General features: G+C 42.3%; 1 protein-coding gene across 3 annotated transcripts in view; it reads left to right on the top strand.

The window, feature by feature from the left end:
• cadm3 (cell adhesion molecule 3) overlaps positions 1–12500 on the top strand; it is a 175546-nt gene that overhangs the window by 112842 nt on the left and 50204 nt on the right. The gene's annotated exons all lie outside the window — the stretch shown is intronic.

Here is a 12500-nt window from a genome sequence, read left to right as displayed (position 1 = left end):
TTTTCCTTGCAGCAGCTCCCTCTCCATCTTATATCTGAGTAAAGCTGAGCTCACAACGCCTCTTGTAGATCTGCTATTTTCACTCATTGTTTGCAACACTAGCTTGTTGTATGATGAAGTAGGGCATTAATTTACAAAAAAAATACATCAAAAGTTGACATACAGTAATGGAGATATGAGGTTTCTGCCTGACAGCAATGATTGATATGCTGTTGGGCTTTTTCAAGTCAAGGACCCCCAAATTGACATGTATTTGGCCGCGGAACCCCCTCTGAAAAGGTTTTGTGCCAGGGACCCCCGGAAGAGAAGATTTGTGTAACATACCAAACATTTTCGACATTTAAAAAATAGATGTACAAGCTCGCAGAGCAGCACGAAGTGACGCGCTGTGAGCTTGTAGATCTGCAATTTTTCAATAGCCAACATATAAACGCGGTGTGGGTGAGTTGTGAGTTTGTAGTTTTGCTATTTTCGCCGCATGTTTGCCAAGTAACAGGGAGGCTAGGCTAGGCGGGGTCCATGTGGTTGAGGTTCAGCATTTCATTGTAGGTAAACTTGCTAGTTTTCATTTGTTTGCCGATGTTTATTTCCTTTAACGTGGATGTTGCATGTAGATTGGACTAGAGAAGCAACAGCTAATAATCGATTGTAATTTATTTTGATTGTTAAAGGAGACATCCGGTCATTTTAAGTGTTATGTTTGATGTGCGTCAAATCACTTAATGACGTAGAAATGAAAATCGCGTGACTCCACAAATCCCCCTATCGACCCCCACCGTTGGCATGATAGTAGGATGCTGGATAGCCCAAATTCGCCTATTTTAACAAATGCAAAGTCTGTTTTTTTGCTTCTAGTACTCATTGTTGAGTCCCATGATAATGTAACAGGCGCTAAAACTCCGAGAAGCTAACGGCTAATAACAGAACGAGCTAATGCTGGTTGCCTGTTTCTCTCCCGACCTGGCAACCTGGGGCTGCCATGCAGAGAGATAAGCAGCCCCAGCATTAGCTCGTTCTGTTATTAGCCGTTAGCTTCTCTGAGTTTTAGCGCCTGTTACATTATCATGGGACTCAACAATGAGTACTAGAAGCAAAAAAACAGACTTTGCATTTGTTAAAATAGGCGAATTTGGGCTATCCAGCATCCTACTATCATGCCAACGGTGGGGGTCGATAGGGGGATTTGTGGAGTCACGCGATTTTCATTTCTACGTCGGTAAGTGATTTGACGCACATCAAACATAACACTTAAAATGACCGGATGTCTCCTTTAATAGATTTTTTTAATCAAAATAATACGTCGATTTTTTGGAGGGATGTGAAATTTTGCTATTCATCTTTATTTTCCCCCTGAAAGTAGCAGATCTCGTGTTAACGTGTTGTGAACTATTTTCATTTTTGGGACACTGTTGAACGACTTATTAAGAAAATGACTGAATGTGGCTTAAGTGGTTAAATAATCGATGGTTGCAGCCCTACATTGCACACACATTCCTCCCACTGTTACTGACGTGGACCTAGCTCTGAGCTCCCTAGGGGGGGTTGGTTGGTTTGGATAATGGGATCTTCAATGCGTCTTGGTTGTGGTTATACGGCACACCTTTGGTTTGATGCGTTTTTAGCGCTGCCTTCATGCAGTGTGTGATGGTGGCTACAGACAGTGGTGGGAAAAGTACTCAGATGTTTTACTTAAGTAAAAGTACCAATACTGCAATATATAAATACTCTGTTACAAGTAAAAGTCCAGAATTCAACATTTACTTGAGTAAAAGTACCAAAGTATTGGCATCAAAATATACTTAAAGTACCAAAAGTAAAAGTACTAAAATGTTTGAACATAGCAGATCTACAAGCTCACAACGCGTCGCACCGCGACGCGTTGTGAGCTTGTAGATCGGCTATTTCCAAATAGCCTAGGTATAAAATAGGGCTAAAGTGGTTAATGTATGTTTCATAATATCATAATTTATATCTGCAAAGTAACTAGTAACTAAAGTGATTAAATAATTGTAGTGGGGTAAAAGTACTATATTGGCCTCTGAGATGTAGTGGAGTAGAAGTAAAAGTATAGACAATGGGAAATACTCCAGTAAAGTAAAAAAAAATCCTCAAAAGTGTACTTAAGTACAGTACTTGAGTAAATGTACTTAGTTACTTTACACCACTGTGGCTACAGACACGTGTTAACGCCAAGTGTAAAGGAGAAACGGCTCTATGTGGGAAGTGGTTCAGTGCAATAAACATGTGAGTGCAGCTCTCTCATCGTACACTTGCTCCAGGCGATGTTTCCCTTTGCGTACGCGCGCGTGTGTGTGTGTGTGTGTGTGTGTGTGTGTGTGTGTGTGTGTGTGTGTGTGTGTGTGTGTGTGTGTGTGTGTGTGTGTGTGTGTGTGTGTGTGTGTGTGTGTGTGTGTGTGTGTGTCTGTGTGTGTGTGTGTCTGTGTCTGTGTGTGTGTGTTTGTATTACTATACTTGCGAGGACCAAGTATAGTAGAATTTGAAGATATATACATTGTGAGGACCGTTTTCCTGGTCCTCACAACTAGACAAATGGTTGTTTTATTGTTAAAAAAAACATTTTTTAGAGATTTTTACAATTAGAAAAACGTTCAGGTCAGGATTAGACATTTAGGTGCCTTAGAGGTTTAGGTTTAGGGATTGGAATTAGAGTTCAACATGATTTATACTTAGTTGCGCACCAGACAGTGTCATGCGCCGAAAAACAACTGATCTATATGTTGTGGGCTTGTAGATCTGCTGTTTTTCGGCCTTAGGCTTACGGTTAAAAATGGCAATTATTATTTTTAAATGGCATTCATAACATGGCTGTTCTAAAGTGTTGATGTCCTCACAAGTATGGTAATACAAACATGTGTGTGTGTCTGTGTCTGTGTGTGCGTGTGAGTGCGCGTGCGTGTCTGTGTGTTTGTGTGTGACTAATACTGTAGCTAAAGTGAGAGAGGGAATCACAGAGAGGGAGAGAGAGGGAGAGAAAGAGAGAGAGAGAGCGAGAGAGAGGGAGAGAGTTTATGTACGTGTCAGTCAGTATGTTTACACGTCTCCATAATCCATTAATAGTTTCTAATTAACTCCGTTTCCAAATAGACTGACCTCATATAAATGCTTCAAACCGGCTAGGTGATCTTTCCCGTGGCCTCCATATTACTTAACGCTTCAAAGAGATTATAATGTGTTTGTTTATTTACTTCCCTCAACTTCTTTGAGGGAGGGGGGGAGGGGGGGGGGGGGATTTTTGCTGAAAGACGTCTGAAAATGAATGTCAATTTCTCGAATGTCGGGTTGAAACCTTGTATGTCCAAACAAACATTGTTCCTTTTTTAATTATTATTAGAAAACGATTTAAAAAGTGACAATAGCTGACGCATGACGGCGCGTTGTCAGCTTGTAGATCTGCTATTTTTTACTCATTTTGTGCGACACTATTGTTTGACGAAGTATAAGGCATGAATTTATGGGGATAAAAAACGTATTGGAGATATGAGGTTTCTGTCCCCCGACAGCAACGAGGTATAAACTTTGCCTTCGCTTCCCCATTTCTACATGCAGTTAACTCACATTCACACCTGGGAAAGCACAGAGGCTCAGAGTAAACCACAGTTCTTCTACTGTACCAATGGAGTAATTGCAGTTAAGCGTTTTTTTTTGTGTGTGTGCCCAAAAGCACATCAGCGACGGGGAGGGAGGGAGGGAGGGGGAGAGTTTGTCCTTCATCTTTCTTATCCCATTAAGACCTGGAACGCATCTGTGTCACTTATTCATTTGAGCTAAAAAGCATTATTTTACACTTTGGCTATTCAAAAATAGCAGATCTACAAGCTCGTAGCGCGGCACCGAGTGCCGCGCTACGAGCTTGTAGATCTGCTATTTTTGAAAAATCGAGAAAATGTGTGCAAATCTTTTGAGTATATATATTTTTTAAGCAAACATTTATAACTCAAATCTTCGCTTCTGGGGGTCCCTGGAATGAAATATTTTGAGATGGAGGTCCGCAGCTAAATGCATATCATTTTGGGGGTCCTTGACATGAAAAAGTTTGAGAACCACTGACATAGAAACATCTATTTTTTAGAAAACTGTTGGGATTTAGTAGACATTTTGTAGAATCGGAACCTCAGGCCTTAATGGGTTACCCGCCTGTTCTCCTCACACACACGCACGCACGCACGCACGCACACACACACACACACACACACGCGGGGGCACACACACACACACACACACACACACACACACACGTGCACGCGCACACAGTCACTTTCAGTGGAATTTGAATTGATGAGTTGGTGTTGGTGGTCACGCAGGCTGCCATTCTAAAAAACGTCTTGGTCCAAGGCTGTTATAATACGCACCATTTTGTCCAATAAACAAGCCGGCCCGCGTAAGGAGTTTAATTCAATGCAACGAGGAAAGCACTTCTCGGTCAGTTAAGCGTATAGGAAAAGAAAAGAAAAGTCCCCCTGCTGTGCTGGGCCTGTAGGTATGTACTGTCTATTATGCTGTGCAGGCTTGGATATGCTTGGAGGGGGGTCTGCTTTTTGATGTCCCACTCTTTACATGTTTTATAGCCGGTGGGGGCATTGTTTTATCCCTGCTTCTGGTCAAACTGAATTAAATACATACACTTCCTATTGGGGAAATGTTGCCTGTCTGATTATGTTTGATGATACAAAAAATAAAATAAAATGTTTAACCTTCACGTCGACGCGTTGTGAGTCATCACGAGTAATGTATTATCCACAATTTTTATGGAAGTGGATGTGGAAGTGGGTGTACAGTACTACACACTCACACTGACATTCAGCATCTGTCCTTTTTCCTTAATGTGGTCGTTTTGAGTTGAGTTTGGAGACTCCAGATCTTTCCTGGGATCCATTTCAGAAACACACAGGGCGGCGATGAGCCTCTCCTGTTCCTGTGTGTGTGTGTGTGTGTGTGTGTGTGTGTGTGTGTGTATGTGTGTGTGTGTGTGTGTGTGTGTGTGTGTGTGTGTGTGAGTGTGTGTGTGTGTGTGTGTGCGTGTGCGTGTGCGCGCGTGTGTGACTGTGAGAGAGGGAGGGACTGGACTGGTTGAGTGCGTGGGCTTATTAAAATGCATCTGGAAAGTAAAGTAATTGTGCATGCAGGCCAGGAGACTGGTTGTGTTAATAAAAGGGTCATTAGATTCTGATGCGTCTGAAGAGATCTCTTAAAATGCACTGCTGTCACTGGTGTGTGTATGTGTGTATGCGAGCGTGTGAGTGAGTGAGTGTGTGTGCGTGTGCGTGTGCGTGTGCGTGTGCGTGCGTGTGTGTGTATGCGAGCGTGTGCGTGCGTGTCTTGTGTCTGCACATCTGTTGTTTGTATGTATTGTGTATGCATGCACACACTTGTGAGAATGATGTTTGGTGTACATGTGTGCATCTGGTTTGAGTATGAGTGTGCACAGGTTGTGTGTGTGTGTGTGTGTGTGTGTGTGTGTGTGTGTGTGTGTGTGTGTGTGTGTGTGTGTGTGTGTGTGTGTGTGTGTGTGTGTGTGTGTGTGTGTGCGTGCGCGTGTGCATGTGCATGTGAGCGTGTGCATGTGAGCGTGTGTCTGCACGTGTGTGTGTTTGTGTCTTCCTGTCTACCACTATCTGCATCTCGGTACTCTCGTGCGTATATGTTATTCATGAGCTTGACCTACATGTGCCTGTGTGTGTCTGTCTGTGTGTGTGTGTGTGTGTGTGTGTGTGTGTGTGTGTGTGTGTGTGTGTGTGTGTGTGTGTGTGTGTGTGTGTGTGTGCGTGTACGTGTACGTGTGTGTGTGTGTGTGTGTGTGTGTGTGTGTGTGGGTGTGTTTCTGTGTGTGTGCGTGCGTGCGTCGATTCACAGAAAAGCGAAGTGATAAAGCTTCTGTTCTGAGTTTCTCGCTGGGACACAGTATGGTGCTGACACACCACCAGTGTTATAAGCACTACAAGCCAGGGAAAATGACACTTTCTTTTGTCTGTGTCCTCCCCAGGCCACCGTAGCCGCCAACATCCTCCAGACACTCGCTTTTTTTCACTAGTTGGTCTGATTTTTTTTTAGAATAGCACAGTCATCCTCCATCCAGATGATGTAAGCAGCTTGCCAGAGTTGCTGGTGGACTTACTTAAAGGGGACACTGTGAAACCAAACAGGCCCCAAGAGGCCGTGCTTTGCACAGATTTTAGAACAGCTCAGGGGCCTTAGTTAGGCACAGTGTTCCCAAAACACTGTGGCCCACTCAGACCCACGTTTTGGTCGCAGACCCATTTTTATGTGGGTCCCGGGGAGACATCAAATTTCTCCTTTGGTGTGTCGAGCTAAATAGTTTGTGACCCACCGGCCTGCAGCTCTACAGTATAGCCTGACTGACACTCAGCCTGAATTGTCTTTTAACTCCATTATTCAGTCTGAAGGCCCTCTCAGTGCAGCCGTTTTCTGAGATGGGGGCGTGGCCAAAGTGGGACTCTTCGGCGATTGGTTCATACCTTATCGCAGGGGTCTTCAACGTTTTCAGGCCAAGGACCCCCTAGCTGAGAGAGAAATGAAGCAGGGACCCCCTCTATATTGTATAACATTGTGTTTCAGATAAACTTCTGATGCTCTTTTTTCCCTCTACACCTATAACTCTTAGCCAAAAATAGCCGATCTACAAGCTCACAACGCCTCTATTTTTGGCTAGAGTTATCCTCAGAAAAGGAATGCTAGGTCACACAAAGATTTGGGGGACCCCCTGTAGTAACTCTGAGGACCCCCTAGGGGTCACGGACCCCCTGTTGAAGACCCCTGCCTTATCATCCCCATCCCCATTGGGCCGGTTAAATTTCAAACCGAGAAAACCCCGCCTCCGACAGCGTCACCCAGACCATGAATCGGCAGATTTCTTTTCTTTTTTAATGGCCGTGGCAAAGCGATTCAGGGGCCGGAGCCAGGCTACTACTACTACAGCCCCCTTAACTGTTCTAAAAATCACTGTTAAACCACGGCCTCACGTTGCTTATTGCTTTTATAGAACTGTTAACTGTCAATTCATGGCCAGAATAAAAGATGCTAGGGTTTATGTGGGGTTAACCTAAATAAAAGTTTAACATGCATGGATGATAAACCATATTTTAAATTTGAATTCATTGTCGAACCGAACAATTCAATATAAAGACCTCCAGTCACCCTGCGGTCCACAGACTTGGACCTCCTCTCTGTCCCCAAGGCAAACAAGCCAACCTTTGGTGGGACAGAGCCTTCAGTGTGGCAGCCCCCCCTTCCACCCTGTGGAACTCTCTCCCCATAGGGATTCACCATGCTCCAACTCTGGACTCTTTTAAGGCTGCCTTGAAAAGACTCCAATTCTCACAAAGTTAACTAGTAAAGTTTTCAAATAAATGTAGTGGAGTAAAAAGTGCAATATTTGGATCCCAGATGTAGTGGAGTAGATGTAAAAGTATTGGAAAATACCTCAAAATTGTACTTAAGTAAATGTACTTAGTTACTTTCCACCACTGGGTGCATACGATATGGGTGCAAAATGCCCTAATCTGTGAGTCCCTGGTTCGATTCCTAGCTGGCCGGACCATTGCTCTATCTATCAGACAGAGAGACAGGAAATGCAGAGAGAGAGAGAGAGTATACAATAGAGCAGTGGTATTCAACCTTTTTCGTGTCAAGGACCACCAAATTGACACATATTAGCCCACGGACCCCCATTTGAAAAGATATGCCAGGGACTCAACCATTTTGATTCCTTGGGGGTCCCAATCTACACAGTAGTATCATCATCTGTGTTCATTTAACTCTGAGAGTGTACAAATGGAACCAAATGGACCCATTAGGGTCCATTTGGTTCCATTTGTACACTCTCAGAGTTACAGACATATAAGGGTCACTTTGGTTCCTAATTATTAATTTGGCTTGGGACCCCCTGGAACCCCCTCAAGGACCACTGGTGGTCCCCGGACCACAGGTTGAAAACCACTGCAATAGAGGAAGGATTATAGTTAGACTCTATCTATCATAGAGCAGGTGAATACAACAGAACTATAATAGAAAGACACAGTCGGGCTCATTTTGGCTTCAGATAGCTAGACTTTATCTGCATCCTTCTCCTACTGTCTCTCTCTCTCTCTCTCTCTCTCTCTCTCTCTCTCTCTCTCTCTCTCTCTCTCTCTCTACATTTCCTGCCTCTCTCAACTATTACAGTCAAAGACGGGCCAAACCCCCCCCGACCAAAACACATCGCTAGACCCCTTTTCTCCTCTTTTTCTCTTTATCTTTCTCTTACTACTGCTGTGTATTGCCTCTAGTCTGTTTGAAGTGAATGTCCAGTAGTATGAATGTCAAAGCTTGTCTCATAATGATGTGGACCCCCCCCCCCCCCCCCCCTTCCCCTTACAGTCATGCTGGCCTAGTTTCCAACCCTCAGGGGCCGACTCTGAAGCCAAAATGAGCTTGAATGTGTCTTTTTCTATACAGTTTTATCCTTTTTTTTATAGAGTTTTATCCACCTGCTCAATTATGGAAGAAGACATACAGTACCACGAGGCGTCTCCATCTAGATCGTAACTAAGTACATTTACTCAAGTACTGTACTTAAGTACAATTTTGAGGTACTTTGACTTTACTGGAGTATTTCCAATCGTCTTTACTTTTACTTCTACTCCACTACATCTCAGAGGCAAATTTTGTACTTTTACTCCACTACAATTATTTACAGTTTTCTCATAGTTATTAGTTACTTTGCAGATATAAATTATTACATTATAAAACATACATTAACCACTTTAGCCCTATTTTATACATTTGAAAATAGCAGATCTACAAGCTCACAACGTGTCGCGATGCGTTGTGAGCTTGTAGTTCGGCTTTTTTCAAATATTTTAGTACTTTTACTTTTGGTACTTTAAGTAACTTGTAACGGAGTACTTCTACATTGCAGTATTGATACTTTTACTGAAGTAAAACATTTGAGTACTTCTTCCACCACTGCCCATAAGTGACCCCCTGTGAATGTGTGAGCTGTCAATGTAAACCTTAAACATTATTGGTTGGTTTTGTTTTGATTAGTTTAGAGCCCCGGGGGGGGGGAGGCTTGTTTCATCAGTGAGAAATATACATTTCTGAAGTTGATCAAAGCAATACTTCACCCGCAAAATCAATTACTCGCCCCCTGTGAAGCCTTGAGTTCATCACAGTACATGAATAATCCAGAAAGGATGAGAATACTTGATGAATTTGAGAAAATATAGGGCTCCAGGATTAACAACCGGAAAAAAACGATATTAAAAGCAGAACAGAACTCTCAGAGTATAATCCAGTGTTTCTCAACCTGTGGCCCAGCCGGGCCCACTGGGCCACGAGGGTATTGCAAGTGGGCACCCAAATAATTGGCAAAACACTTAAAGGGATAGTTTTCTCCTATCGATTAGTCACCCCATGGAGACTTGAATTCACGGATATTTTTGTGTTTTTGTCGCATTCCTAAGACAATAATTTGATGACCAACGGACCTGTAGGCAGCGGTTCCGGTAGGAGACATAAAGGAGACTCTTTGTGTCTCCAATAGACCAAGAATTATTTGTTTACCAACATTGAGACTGGATGCACAGGTGATTGTTTCACGCAATCAATTCTCAACCTGTTGTTTTGGGGTGCGCTGGTTTCAGCACACCCCAACCCCCTCTTGTGTGTTGGCTGGTGAGGCGCGTCCTAGCGAGACCTGATAGAATGGGTTTCATTTAGCGCATACTGGTTGCACGCATTCTGGTTCTTATCAGTGTGACGTCGTCTGTTAAGGGGTCTATACCGGAACCGCTGCTGGTCATCAAATTATTGGCTTAGTAAAGCGACAAAAACACAAAAATATCCATGAATTCAAGTCTCCATGGGGTGACTAATCGAAACGTACATAGAAAAAATGTTAGGCCTTAAAATAAACATTCTCTGAAAACGTGCATTTTCATGATTTTCCAAGTGGGCGCTGAATCCAGACAAGTTTGGAGAAGCTCTGGTCTAATCCATGTCTGTGTGTCCTCATTACTTACCAAAGCACAGCGTTTTCTCTCAAAACTTTACTTCTGAAAAAGACTTCAGTAACTGTAAACAGTCCCACTCAGCTGATGGATTATACTCTGTATACGGAGCTGTGTTGGAGTTTATCCCATTAAGACCTGAGGCAGATTCTACAAAATGTCTTCTAAATCCTTTTTTGGAAAAAACGTATGTTACTATGTCAGTGGTTCTCAAACTTTTTCATGTCAAAGACCCCCAAAATGATATATATTTGGCCGCGGACCCCCATCTCAAAATATTTTGTTCCAGGGACCCCCAGAAGCAAAGAGTTACAAATGTTCGCTTAAAAATATATATATATATAAAGATTTGCACACATTTTCTAAATTTTTCAAAAATAGCAGATCTACAAGCTCATAGCGCGGCACTCGGTGCCGCGATATGAGCTTGTAGCTCAAATGAGCTTTTAGCTCAAATCCAAAAATGACACAGATGCGTTCCAGGTCTTAATAGGTTATGAACAGATTTCTGATATAAGTTTTAGCTGCTGTACTGTTAATCTTGGAACCCAATTTTCTTCAATTCGTCAAGTATTTTCTTTTCTTTTTTTGTGTTGTTTTTGGATTCTTCATTCGCTGTGTGAAGGAATGCAACCCAAACAAACATTGTCCGTGAATTCAATGCTTCTCAGGCTGAGTAAATGATGGGAAACAAAAGTCATTTAGGATGCGTGAAGTTGGGCTTTAACAACAAATACTACAACATTCCTGAATGTAAACATCTAACGGTTTGAGAGCCTAGTGGATGGCCTTGTGTAAAGAAAGAATCATACGGACAGATGCGTTTTAGAAAGTTTTGAATACAGATAGGGCAGAGGATGCTACTACTAAGGTGTTCAAGGAGTTAAACTAGTTGTATTTTAAGGTCAGCCATCCTTTTAAAAGGTTAGGTTATCTCTTAGAAAATAGCAGGTCTACAAGCTCATATAGCGCGGCACCAAGTGCCGCGCTATATGAGCTTGTAGATCTGCTATTTTTTGAAAAATCGTGGAAAATGTGTGCAAATCTTTTTTTTTAAGTGAACATTTTTAACTCATGTCACAACTTCTGGGGGTCCCTGGAACAAAATGTTTTGAGATGGGGGTGTACGGCCAAATACATATCATTTTGGGTGGTCCTTGACATGAAAAAGTTTGAGAACCACTGATATTATAGCAACAAACGTTTTTTCAAAACAACTGTTAGGATTTAGAAGACGTCCTCCCAGTTTTGAATACAAATATGGGCAGAGGATGCTACTACTAAGGTGTTCAAGGAGTTAAACTAGTTGTATTTAAAGGTCAGCCATCCTTTTAAAAGGTTAGGTTATCTCTTAGTTAAAATTAGCACCGAGGATTCTACAGTGGACGGATGTCTTTGCTTTCTTTCTTTTTTTCCTGTTATTCTGAACACTACATTAATATAAGCTGTATTTTCCTGTTATTCTGAACACTACATTAATATAAGCTGTATTTTCCTGTTATTCCGAACACTACATTTATGTAAGCAGTGTTTTCACCGTGATGAAATTATGTTTGTGTATTTGTGTATTTTGCTGTGCTGTGCCTCTAGCATGTAGTTTCTGGCGCTGCCAGCTCATTTGTTTTTGTTTATTCGCCATGTTTCCGGGGGAGATACAGTATGCAGTAAAATATTTATAAGGGAATTTACATCAATGGGAATTTGTCATCTGTTTATTGAACGCTCCACCTAATGCTGCCCCTCCCCCCACTTCTCCATCTACCCCCCCCCTCCCTCCTCTGCCTCATGGATGGATGGATGGATGGTTTTGTTTTGTCATTGAACACAAGTGTACAGCAAAATGATCTTAACCCATTGAGACCTGAAGCCGATTCTACATGTCTCCTAAATCTCAACAGTATTCTGAAAAACGTATGTTTCTATATCAGTGGTGCTCAATCATATAATATAAAAAAAAAATGTTCCAGGGACCCCCCAGAAGCAAAGATTTGAGTTAAAAATGTTCGCTTTAAAAGTATATATATTCAAAGATTTGCACACATTTTCACGATTTTTCAAAAATAGCAGATCTACAAGCTCGTAGCGCGGCACTCGGTGCCGCGCTATGAGCTTGTATATCTGCTATTTTTGAGTAGCCCAAAGTGTAAAATAATGCTTTTTAGCTCAAATCTAAAAATGACACAGTTCCAGGTCTTAATGGGTTAATGGCATCCATCCAATGCAGAAAAGAGTGACAGAGTGCATAGATGTATAAGGTAGCAGCATAGGTACTACTAAATGAACAATAAAAGTCGGTATATATGTCTTATTTTGATAGTAATTGTTTAGATTGACGCTATAGGTTCTTGGTTTAGTTTACTGAGGCACTGCACTGTCTCTCTGCATTTGATGTAGGGGTTTACCTTGCTTATTGTCAGTCGCTCTGGATGAAGAGCGTCTGCTAAATGCCAAAATCGTTTCGAGCAGTGGTGG

Source organism: Gymnoscopelus microlampas (assembly GCF_963454915.1).
Source record: "Gymnoscopelus microlampas genome assembly, chromosome: 5".
In the NCBI taxonomy this organism is placed as follows: Eukaryota; Metazoa; Chordata; class Actinopteri; order Myctophiformes; family Myctophidae; genus Gymnoscopelus; species Gymnoscopelus microlampas.
The sequence above is the reverse complement of the archived record's forward strand: the minus strand, read 5'-3'. Positions and strand labels throughout refer to the sequence as shown.